An 11,371-nucleotide genomic window follows, 5' to 3' on the forward strand; every position below is an offset into this window, starting at 1 on the left:
TGTGTGTGTGTGTGTGTGTGTTTGTGTGTGTGTGAGTGCATGCACTATATCATATGTGTACACATTCACACATGTATGTGTGTGTGTTTATGGTAAGGAGAGTTCTTAGGTTGCCAACCAAGGAGAAACTACTTAATCCTAAGAGAAGATTGATTGGGTTAAACCTCAGTTTATAAAAAAAGAAACTGCAACTTTGAACATTTAAACTATTTACCTGAAGTCTGGCTGAATATTACTTAAAGTTAGAAATCAATCACTTTGGTAATGCTAGAGGTGCTCAACTGGTATTAGTTGAAGTTAAATCTAATGTGCATTCACAGAAATTTACCTTCTCTAAGCTGAGAGGGAAAACTCTCCACCTTCTATGGTTTTAAACACTATGCATTTACGTTTCCACCAGAAGCTAGCTTACTCATTTCATACACTTAGCTGGAATCTAAATTCCACGAAGAAAACTACTGCATAAATATCAAGTAGTATAATAAAAATGTCTTCTTTCTCATTAGTAGTAATATCATATATGTATTTTTTAAACAAAGACTTTGAACAAACTTACACCTATATAGTAAGAGTAAGCTTGCCCATCTTCACAAAGCTGTAAAACCTCATATAAGGAAAAGTTCTCAGATCTCTGCTTTCACTTGTACAAAGGCACTGGAGCACTAATGAAAACTTCAACCAAGATCTTCATGCTCACTGACTCTGGTTTCCTGAAATTTAAGTCTTCATTTAAAGGATGGGAAGGAGCCCCTATCTCATTCCTGCTGCCAACAGCCCAAGCATGTTTTCAAGCCAAGAACACCAGTGAATTTTTAAAACTTAATTTCTTCACAACTTTCTCCCTGCTGGAAAATGTTAAGTTTCTATTTTAGGAGAAATAAGAGTGTCATTAACTTCCTTGTCTTCATGCTCATCTAACTCCTTTCAGGATTTCAGGGGGTTTGCTTAGAAAAGTAGGACCACAACTCTCCGGAGCCCCATTATAAGCAGAACTGTCAGCATGCTCAGAGTGGAACGGGGAGCTCCATCTTTATTCCATAGGTTGTAAATAGTCCACTACTGGATTTTAAATTCCAAACTGAAAAAATAGCATTTCTTCATTACCTAAACTTTCAGACCCATAGCCTGAAAGATCTTCATCTGTGACTCATCTTCCAGCTGTCACTTTTGGTCTGGCACATTGTTAACAAATAAATGTGCTTGCTATCATGTGTGTCCTTTTATCCAACAGACCATCATCCTCAGAAAGCAAGGTCAAAGTTTCTGATCTGTGCTTAATTCTTCAGTCATTCAATACAAATTTACTGAGCTCATAATACATGAAGGCAAGTATTGAGGTTTGTGGATACAGAAATAAACATAAAAGATACAGTCCTTTCCATTCCTATAGAAACCACAGAGCCATGGAGAGAAAAGTAATCATATAATCACAAATTATGTTAAATGTGCTGAAAAAAGAGAATAAGGTTCTGTGAGAAAGTTTAATAAAGGAAACTCATTTTACATTAAGAGAGCGTGGAAGACCTTTCAGGAAGTGTCTTGAGAGAGGTCAAAGAGATGAACAGAAATTGGCGCAGTGAAGAACTGGCCACACACATGGCCCTTCTCACCCAAGGTATCTATATCTCTTGACAATGACCAAGAAGAGAAGTGCAACCTCTCTGTGCATCACAGTGGGGGTCTGGGGCTTTGCCTTCCCACAAGTACAAAAACAGAGAACAGGGACTCCCCTGGTTCTTCAACAGGGGCTTCCTTCTCCACCCAACCCCCACTCTGCTCTCTGTGGCTCCAGGACTTATGTCAGCACTCCAAGTGAGTGTAATTTAAGCTAACACTCCAGGTTAGTATTTTACTAATTCCTGTGTGTATGTATTCTCTACATGCAAACTAAACTTCTGGGCAGAAGGTGGCCATGTCTCATTCTCCATGTATTATGTTCATAGGGGTCTCAAAGCGAGTTGAACTGATAGCCACTGTTCAAAAACCACCTGTTTAATGGAAGTGATTTTTATCTCAACATTTAATAGTATGTCAAATACCTGACCTGACACCTAATAAGAGTCAAATTAGGCAAGTGAGTATACTCTAGAACTGAAGGGATTGACAGAAAATGGTAACAAGCACTGGTGCAGAAACACTTCCTGAAACTTCAAAGAATCCAGTTTGCATGGCCTTATTGATGTGTTAAAATCACAGTTCTCAGTTTAGAGACTTCAAAACTGCAAGATGCAATTTACTAACACAGATTCCTAAATAGTTTACTTCTAAAGAAGTCCACCAGGACAACAGTGGTGAGGGTACACAGGCACCAGCCAGGGCCCTGCACAGACACCAGGGACTTGAGCATACAGGTCCCAGCCAATGGCCCACCTGGAAAACAGCTGTGCAGGCATGCAGGCCCTAGCCAGAGGCCCACACAGATACCATCAGTAAGTGTGCCCAGGCCCCAGGCAGAAGCCCACCCAGGCTACAGCCCAGCAAGGGGATCCAGAAGGCCATCATTCTGAACCCAGGTACTGGCACAGTGATGAGCAGCAGAGAAAAGGCCTCTCTGAGGCTTGTTGAGAATTGAAGCCCACTGGGAGAGCAAAGAGTCACCTCAATAAAGGCACAGCAGACTGCATTGGGTGAAATGAGAAGGCACCTAAACAAGTCTCAAAATCTGACTTCTAGATCACCAAAGGCAACCCCAAGGGGCAACAAGATGAAACAATCTGATACTCAACCACCTGGACTCCATGAACTGGCAACAAAAGAGAATCTGGAAAAAATGAAATCCGAAAAAATTTATCAGATAACAACAGAGATTGTGTTCCTAGTGAAAGACATGATTAAAAACTCTAGAGCAGACACAGATAAAAAACATACAGAAACTGAGGAACATGATGGAATCCCAGCATAGGAAAAAAATGGAACCCATAAAACAGGTGCAAACATATCCAGGAGATTAAAAACTCCATTGAAAGTTTATGCAGCAGAATAACCCAATGTGAGTACAGAATATCAGACATAGAAGACATGATTGAGTTTAGTGACCAGGAAAAGAAAGATTTCTTAAAAATAGCAAGGAACCATGAGAAATCAATCCATCAGCTGCTAGATGATGCAAAGGAGAAAAACAGAAGACTGATCAGAGTCAATGAAGAAACAGAAGATAGTGTAAATGACATTAAAAAAAAAAACTGTTAACAGAAGTAATGGCAGAAAAATTCCCAAGCAGGGGAAAAGAACTTGACATACAGATAAGTGAGGCATATAGGACTCCAACTAGCCATAATCAAAAAATTCTACACCTAGGCATATAATAGTCAAGATTCCAAAAAGAATAGCTGCTATAATGAAATCAACCAATAACAAATGCTGGCAGGGCTGTGAGGAAAGAGGAACACTGCTCCACTCTTGGTGGGAGTGTAGACTTGTGCAACCACTGTAGGAATCAGTATGGAGATACCTCGGAGAACTAGGACTGAAAGTCCCATTTGACCCAGCTATTCCCCTGCTGGTCATCTTCCCCAAAGAATTAAAAGCATCATACCACAGTGATATATGTGCACCCATGTTCATAGCAGCACAATTCGTAATAGCTAAAACTTGGAACCAGCCCAATTGCCCATCAACTGGAGACTGGATAAAGAAAATGTGTTTTTTTAATTAAATGGAGTATCACTCAGCCATAAAGAATGAGAAACTAGAGACATTTTTAGCTAAATGAAAGCACATTGAGCTGATACTCCTCAATGAAATAAATAGGATGCATGTGTAAATACCAAATAGTTTCTCTAGTGTGAGAAACTGAAAACGCAAATAAGGATCAAAATGTGTAATAGATAATGTGAAATAGGAAGAAAAGGTGCAAAGGGGAAGTGGGAGGGGTAGGGGAAAGGAAAGAAGAGAAAGGAATAAATATGAGAAAAGGAAAAAATGAAAATAAAGTCTTTGTAAATGGGGGGCAGGTTGAAGGAAGGGCAGGGGAATGGGGAAAAAAATAAGAATCCACATATATCATGTAAAGGTACAAGTTCCCAGTGATGAATGTTATCATATTATAGCCCTAAAATGTACCAATAAACTTAGTGAAAAAATAGCTTACTTTTTGTGAGAGGGGAAGGGTTACTTTCAACATATACACCTAAAGATGCTTCTTAAGTTATGATGAACTTATATCCTAATGAACCCAGTGCATGTTTAAAATATTGTAAGTTAAAATTTATTTAATTTATGAAACACCATAGCTAGTATATGGCTAGCCTGCAAAGTACTTAAAATTCAAACTTTGAAGCATAGATTTTTACTGAATGTATTTCATTTCTGTTTCATTATAAAGTCAAAAAATCACATAAGTTAAACAGTCAAAGCTTATTGCCATCTGCAAATGAAAGCCATATCATGATTTCAGAAACATTTCAGTATCAAATACTAAGGAAAAATCAGTACTTGTCACTAATTTTCATGGAAGTTAAACTTTGTTTCTTCTTCCACCTGTTTCATGTCCACATCATTTACCCGCCCCCCCTTTCTTTCTGTAATAGTTTCTCAAATTCCTTTTTAGGAAATCATCCTCTCTTACTACCTATAGACCACTGATACCCATGTCATCCCCGCATAAAGTCATGGACACCTGACCAAAGCTAGCCCTTTCACATATATATAAAAGCAATGATCAGAATGTCAAAAGCCTGGCCACAGGTGTACCTTACTCATCCAGGTATGAGATGCAATAAGACTGTCCAGAGCTACTGTTAGAAGGGATCTTCAAAACTGCATGGTTCCCAAGTCAGTTTCTATTAATCACAGCAGAGTCTGAAGCAGGACAGTGCCCTTTGCTATCGGTACACCTAGAACTGGAGCCTTCGACCTGGAATTTATGGACCTAGAAGAAGTCCACAAATGGATGCCAGGGGGTTGACAGACATGATAAATTTTATATATGCAAATAAGCAAATTTTTCTGGTGAGATGATCTCATATTCTCAAAGTGGTTCTAATGGCAGAGAATGGGTTAAAGATCACTGCTCTCAGACCAATAGTTCTTAACCAGAGACTATGGATGGGGAACTTGTTTGGGGAAAATTTTATTTTGGTTTCCATTGTCCTCCTTATTCCCTTAATTATAAATGTAGGTAACAAACACCAGTATTATTAGCTATTCCTGTGACTTTGCCACTAATAAAAATCAGATATGTTCAAATCACATTACAGTGTTGCAAATATCTCAAGATATAATTTACACCTCTCCCTACTTTAAAATTACAGTGTTATTATGCCCACAGCTAGATGTTATTATTCAATGAGTTAATAAAGAAGCTTGATCACCAAACACTTTAATATTTTATAACTATACCTTGACCTAATTGGCTTCCTTATAATCTGTATTTTTCATTTTATTCAAAACATTATTCTGGGGCAGGGCATTTAGCTCAGTGGTTCTGCCGCCTGCCTCACTAATGCAAGGTCCCGAGTTCGATCCCTGGTACCAAAAAAGAAAAAAGAAACCACAACACTATTCTGAGAAGAGTCGTAAGAATTCCACTAGTTGCCAAGAGGTCCATAATTCAAAAAGTTTAAAAACTCCTTTAAAGAAATCTTGGTAGCACTAGGTGTCCTAGCCGTACCTATATTGTACCTATATTGGTTCTACAAAGTTAGGTTCTATTGGTAGTTTCCCTCTTTTCAACAACTTACCATCTTGACTTCTAGCATTACAGCTTCTGAAGTCTTCCAAAGCACACGAACTTGTCTAAGTTTCAGAGAAGCAAACTTATGGGGACCATAGAACCAAAAAAAAAAAAAAAGGAGAGAGAGAGTGAGAGAGAGACATTCACAATAGGTAAATCCACAGAGACAGAGAGCAGATTAGTAGTTATAAGGGTCTAAGACAGTGATGGCAAAACTTTTAGAGCTTTCAATAATACAAACAACCTGCTGCAACATGCATGCCATAGGTTTCCACCACTGGTCTAGGGGAAGATGGAAGTAGGGAGTAACTGCTTAATGGGGGGGATTGACCTCTTCCTGGGTTCAGGGTTTCCTTTTGGGATGATGAAAATGTTTTGAAAGTAGACAGAGGTGATGGCACAGCACTGCAAATATACTAAATGCCCTTGAACTGTACACTATAAAAGGGTTAATTTTAATGTAAGAATTTCATTTTAATAAAACATAAAATAGTAAGAAATAGAGGATTTTATAACAAATCCTCTTGGGAAATTTTCAAGGTCCCATTTAAGGGAATTAAAGAACAATATAACAGTTTAATGGTATTTTGTTTCCCTTTCCCCATCAACCCACCCTCCCCTCAAGTTGCTCATATGCACTGCAATTTCAGATCACTTATGAAATTGCTAATGTGTACTTTAGCCTACACATTAAATTCTGGTTTGCACTTATACATCTTAAAACACAACACTAAATACTCATCTGACAAGCTAAATAATTTAAACCTCAAACCAGGTTTTATTGTGCCTGGATGCATTTTTAATATATCCACTAAATATCACCTGGGCTGAGGAATGGCTGATAGTGATGATTGATAAGAGGAAGGGGGACAACCTCTCCTTTCTATCTCACACATTTTACCCCTGGTTGGACTGTTTAAGGGTTGGCAGTCCTACTGCGTGCTGGATGAGAACCTTTTGGGAAAAGATTTCAAACATGATCTCACTGCCTGGTACAGGGGCACAGAGATCATTGAAAAGCATACTGTTCTGGGAACTTGCCGCACACCCGAGACCTCTTCTAGCCTTTTAGGATGTACAGTACTTGCCAGTCTCCCCAGATCTAACCTCCCTCCACCTCCTCTCACATCCTTCTCTGTCATTCCCTCTCTGTCACAGTTGTGAAGTTCACTTTCCTGCTTACAAATACCAGCAGCTTCGCACAGCCTGCTGTATAGTGTCCAACCATCTCAGCTCAAGAAGGAAGAAGTGATATTTTTTGAGTCTCAATAGTACCATACTTACATATAAAGTATCCTGTTTAACTTTATGAACAACATCACAAAGCCTTTCATGGCCATTTGGGGATGAAAAAACTAAGTTTAGGACCATATAAATTCACACATTACTCATGCCTTTATTACATCTAGCTGCCTCCTCCCTTTCAGGTCTTTACCACTTCTATACTGTGTTTCAGCTGAGCAAGCCACCCTGCTTGATATCACCTGTGTCACATCCTATTCACAAAGCACCTCCACTTAAAATGCTTATCTTCTGCATGTTTCAAACCTACCCTTTCCTTAAGACTTGGCTCCAGTCCCTTCTCAAGAAACCTTCAGACTCAAACTCTCTCTCTCTCTCTAAATTTCCATTTATTTTACCATTCCTCACTAAATATGTAGAGGTATCACCTGGCATGAAACAGTGTCTATCTCCTTCTTAGGAACAATAAATTCCCTGGAGACAGACTGTATCATACTCTTCTTTGTATTTACTGCAGAATCCAGTAGGATGGAGAGATGGAAGCTGCTTGATCCTCTCAATCAGCAAGAGATTGATGTTTTTTCAAGCCAAAGCATCAATACCTTTTCCCAGCTTCTGTACTTCTCTTTTCCTTCCAGAAATGTCTGATGGGGTTCCCAGTCATTCTATCCAGCCCGTGCTGATCAGCTGGGCCTGCCTCATGAAGATCTTCCTCTCTACTAACTGTCTTTCCTGGATGCAACCTTCTCCGTATGGAGCTAGAAGATGAGAAGGCTCTTTATTTCCTTTACATGTCTAATGACATCATTTTTAGACAAGAACTTTGGGAAATGTCATGACAAATGAAGTATGGATCCTTATTTAGAGAGGGAGCAGGTCATGTCCTGTCTCTAGATGTCTGATGGCTGCTGAGAGGATTGTATGTGGGCTGTGTTGGCAGTAAAACAGGCTTCAATGACATTAACGACCCACAAGAAAGGACAGGGTCCACAGGATGAGGGACATGGATGGAAGAAACAGCTGCCCATAGCATATGATGTCAAGGATGATGTAAAACTTGAAGGGCTCCCATCTGTGTCCCTCTAAACTTGCCATTTCTAGAATTCTTTTCTGTCCTGTTAAAAATTCTTGTTTTAGCTCTTGTCTAATCTAGATTATGTGCTTAGCTAATAATTTGCAACAAAAATTTGTTTTTTTCTATCTCTTCGTCTCTCACAGCTTATATAACTGCTTATTTAAGTATGTGGCAGAGAAGAAAACAGATTAGTAAGAACTCTAGCCTCTGTTTTCTAAAATCCTCTGTCCTTTAAGGATCTAAGACAAAATTCTTGGAGTTTATGAAGGAGACCAAAGGGAAAGGGGATTGTCTGACTAGGCTGAACATGTTGAACAAAACATTGGGGAGAATGGAAGATCTTCTCAAGACCATCAGAGATTTTTCTGGGCCAAGGCAGAAAAAGAGGCAGTAGAATTCCAGACAGCAATGGCTGTGAGCTCACAGAGTCAAATGCTTTCAAAGGATGAAAAAGGTACCATGAGGAATGAGGAAATGATTACACCAGTAGAGAGACAAGAGGAAGCATAGATACCTGATGTTGCATCCTCTAAGTGCATTAATTTTGTTTAAAATATTTAAATACTATGCTAGTCAAATAAACTAAACACATCCAGATCAATTGGCAGTCTCAGAATTTAGCTAATTGTACGTTTATGAAAGATTTTTCTCCTCAAGCAAGAAATAAAAGCTACAGAGAGCTACTAGTTCCAAAAGGGGTCTGTAGACAGTAGAACGCTCAGTGAACCAATTACATAAAAACAAGGGGGGCATCTTCCCTCGTCAGATGTCTTGGGAATGTGACAGACCTTGGAACTGTAATCCAGTCCCTGAGCTCAGAAGGGGGCAAAGAAAGTATAAGAACAGCTTAAGTAGACTTTTTCTAGCTATGAGCCCAATGAGATTGGGGAAATTAGGTTGGTTTATAAAAAATTAAAGAGCTACAATATTTGTGTAGAGTCAGACTTGTTATAATTGCAAACACTGAAGGATACATGTGGACTGATTCAATTCTCCACACATTTAGTATATTCCTACTATATATCTCTGCTACGTATGTATCTGTCTTTTACATAGGTAGTAGGTTAAGTTGTGTTATAATCTGTCTGTACCATTTGAGTCTTGGACTAAAATAAGGCCCTGTGTTCAGAAAATACTATAAACTAGGAGGAAATGGATATCTTCAAAGTTGGTGGTCATGGGAATCAGTGGATCCTAGGAAGTGAAGAATTAAAAGACATGTCTTAGACTGGGTAAGGAAAAAATGTCTTCCTTTGTCTGGTTGTAGATTTCTTACACTCAGCCTCCTGAGAGTTTAGTAAGGCTTGAATGTCCTTCTTGGTGGGGTGGTGAGAAGGCAGTGAAATTAGCTCTTCCCAATTAGATTTGGACAAGGAGGCAAATCTGGATGGGTTCCCCAAAGATGGGTAGGTATAAGTGATTAGAAGAATGATGTCTATCAACCAGTAATCTTATTAATCTTGTGAATTATTCTCTTATATTAGCCTAAAACCCCTAACTTAAGCACAGCTGTTCTGGAAGATATCAAGGTATGAGTCTTAGTGGGGCATGGTAGCATATGCCTGTTATCCCAGCTACTAGGGAGGCTGAGGCAGGAGGATCACAAATTTGAGCCCCAAATGGACAACTTAGCAAGACTCTGATCAAAGATAAAGAGGCCTGGAGTTAGGCCCTGAGTTCAATCCCCAGTAGCAAAGAAAGAAAGGGGAGGGAGGGAGGGAGGGAGGGAGGGAGGGAGGGAGAAGAGAGAGAGAGAGAGAGAAACACAGAGAAAGAGAGAGAGGAGGAGGAAGAAGAAGAAGGAGAAAGAGGAGGAGGGGGAAGGGAGAAGAAGAGAAGAGAGGAGGGAAGGAAAGGAGAGGAGGAGAGGAGAAGGGAATTGAGAGGAGGGGAAGAGAACGATAAAGGTGTTTTGCCCCATTCTTAGGCTAGAGAGGTAAAAGATTTTGATACCATCTCGAGTCACCACAGGTGTGGAAGCAGAAATTAAAGTTCTTCTCAAAGACAAGATGACTCTGGAGGAACAAGTGTTAAGGGCATTGTAAAGATACTTCAAATGGCCACCTTGAGGGATCCTGATGTGTTATTTTGTTAAAACCAACTTGTGAAATCCTCCATCACACACTGCTAACTTCTGGAAGATAAGTAAGACAGAGTCTCTGTCCTCCAGAAAAAATGGGCACACTGGTATGGTTGGGGAGCCTCAGTGTGAGATGTCTAAAAAAGAAATTTAGTGTGTTTCTGAAGAATAAAAATTATCTTCCCCCACTTGTAGGAAAAATCAGGAAAGATCTGAGAAGAGTTTTGAGGGATGAGTAGAATGCTGATGGCAAAGGTGTGGTTGGAAGTATGCCCCAAGTAGAGTAAGGAGCAGATACAAAAGTGTGGACTCAGGACAGCACCCTTTTCTCAGTATGGTTTGGCTGTATTTCCAAAGCATAAAAAGAACTCAGCCTGAAGAAAAAACTGAATCACACCATGGCAGGCCCAATCACAAGGAAAGAAGATTGGTCTTACTTGGAAGAGAAAGGGGAGCTATATAGTTTCAGATTTCTTAGTCACAAAAAACAATTTGAAGTGGTTTAAATAAAAAATAAAATTGATTATAAGATATTGCAGGTTTGCAGTTGTAAGAAGAATAAGTTCTGGAGGCCTAATCTATAGCATAGTGATTACAGCTAAAATAATAAACCATATGCTAGAACTTTGCTAAGACAGCAGATCATAAGTATTCCTACCAGGCAGTACCACTGCTCCCAGCACAGAGGAAGGGGTTTCTGGGCTGCCATACCACCACTCCCAGCTCAGAGGTAGGGGCTTCTGGGTCATTATGCCACCAATCCAGCCCCAGAGGTGGGGGCTTCCAGACCACTGTACCATCACTCCCACCACTCCCAGTGCAGAGGAAGGGGCTGCTGGGCCGCCATACCAGCACCCCCAGCACAGAGGTAGGGGCTTCCAGGCCACCTTACCACTGCTCCCAGCTCAGAGGAAGGGGCTTCTGGGCAACAGTACCACTGCTCCCAGCACAGAGGAGGTGAGCCGTGCAGATGCCAGCAGCACAACCCCCACCCCAAAATTAGAAGACATGTAAACAAGTCTCAAAATCAGACTTCCAGATCACCTACAGCAACCCCAAAGGGAAATGAGATGAAACACTCTGATACTCAACAACCTACACTCCCTGAACTGGCAACAAAAGAGGATTGGGAAAAAATGAAATCAGAAATAATTTCTCAGATAACAGCAGAGAATGTGCTCATAGTGCAAGACATGATTAATAAATCTACAGAGGAACCAAGGAACATGATGTAATCTCAAAATAGGAAACAAACAGAATCCATAAAACAGATGCAAACAGATTTCCAGGAGATTAAAAA

This window comes from Heterocephalus glaber, unplaced genomic scaffold, assembly GCF_053883595.1.
Source record: "Heterocephalus glaber isolate CG9 unplaced genomic scaffold, H.glaber_assembly_v1.0 deba00001429, whole genome shotgun sequence".
In the NCBI taxonomy this organism is placed as follows: domain Eukaryota; kingdom Metazoa; phylum Chordata; class Mammalia; order Rodentia; family Bathyergidae; genus Heterocephalus; species Heterocephalus glaber.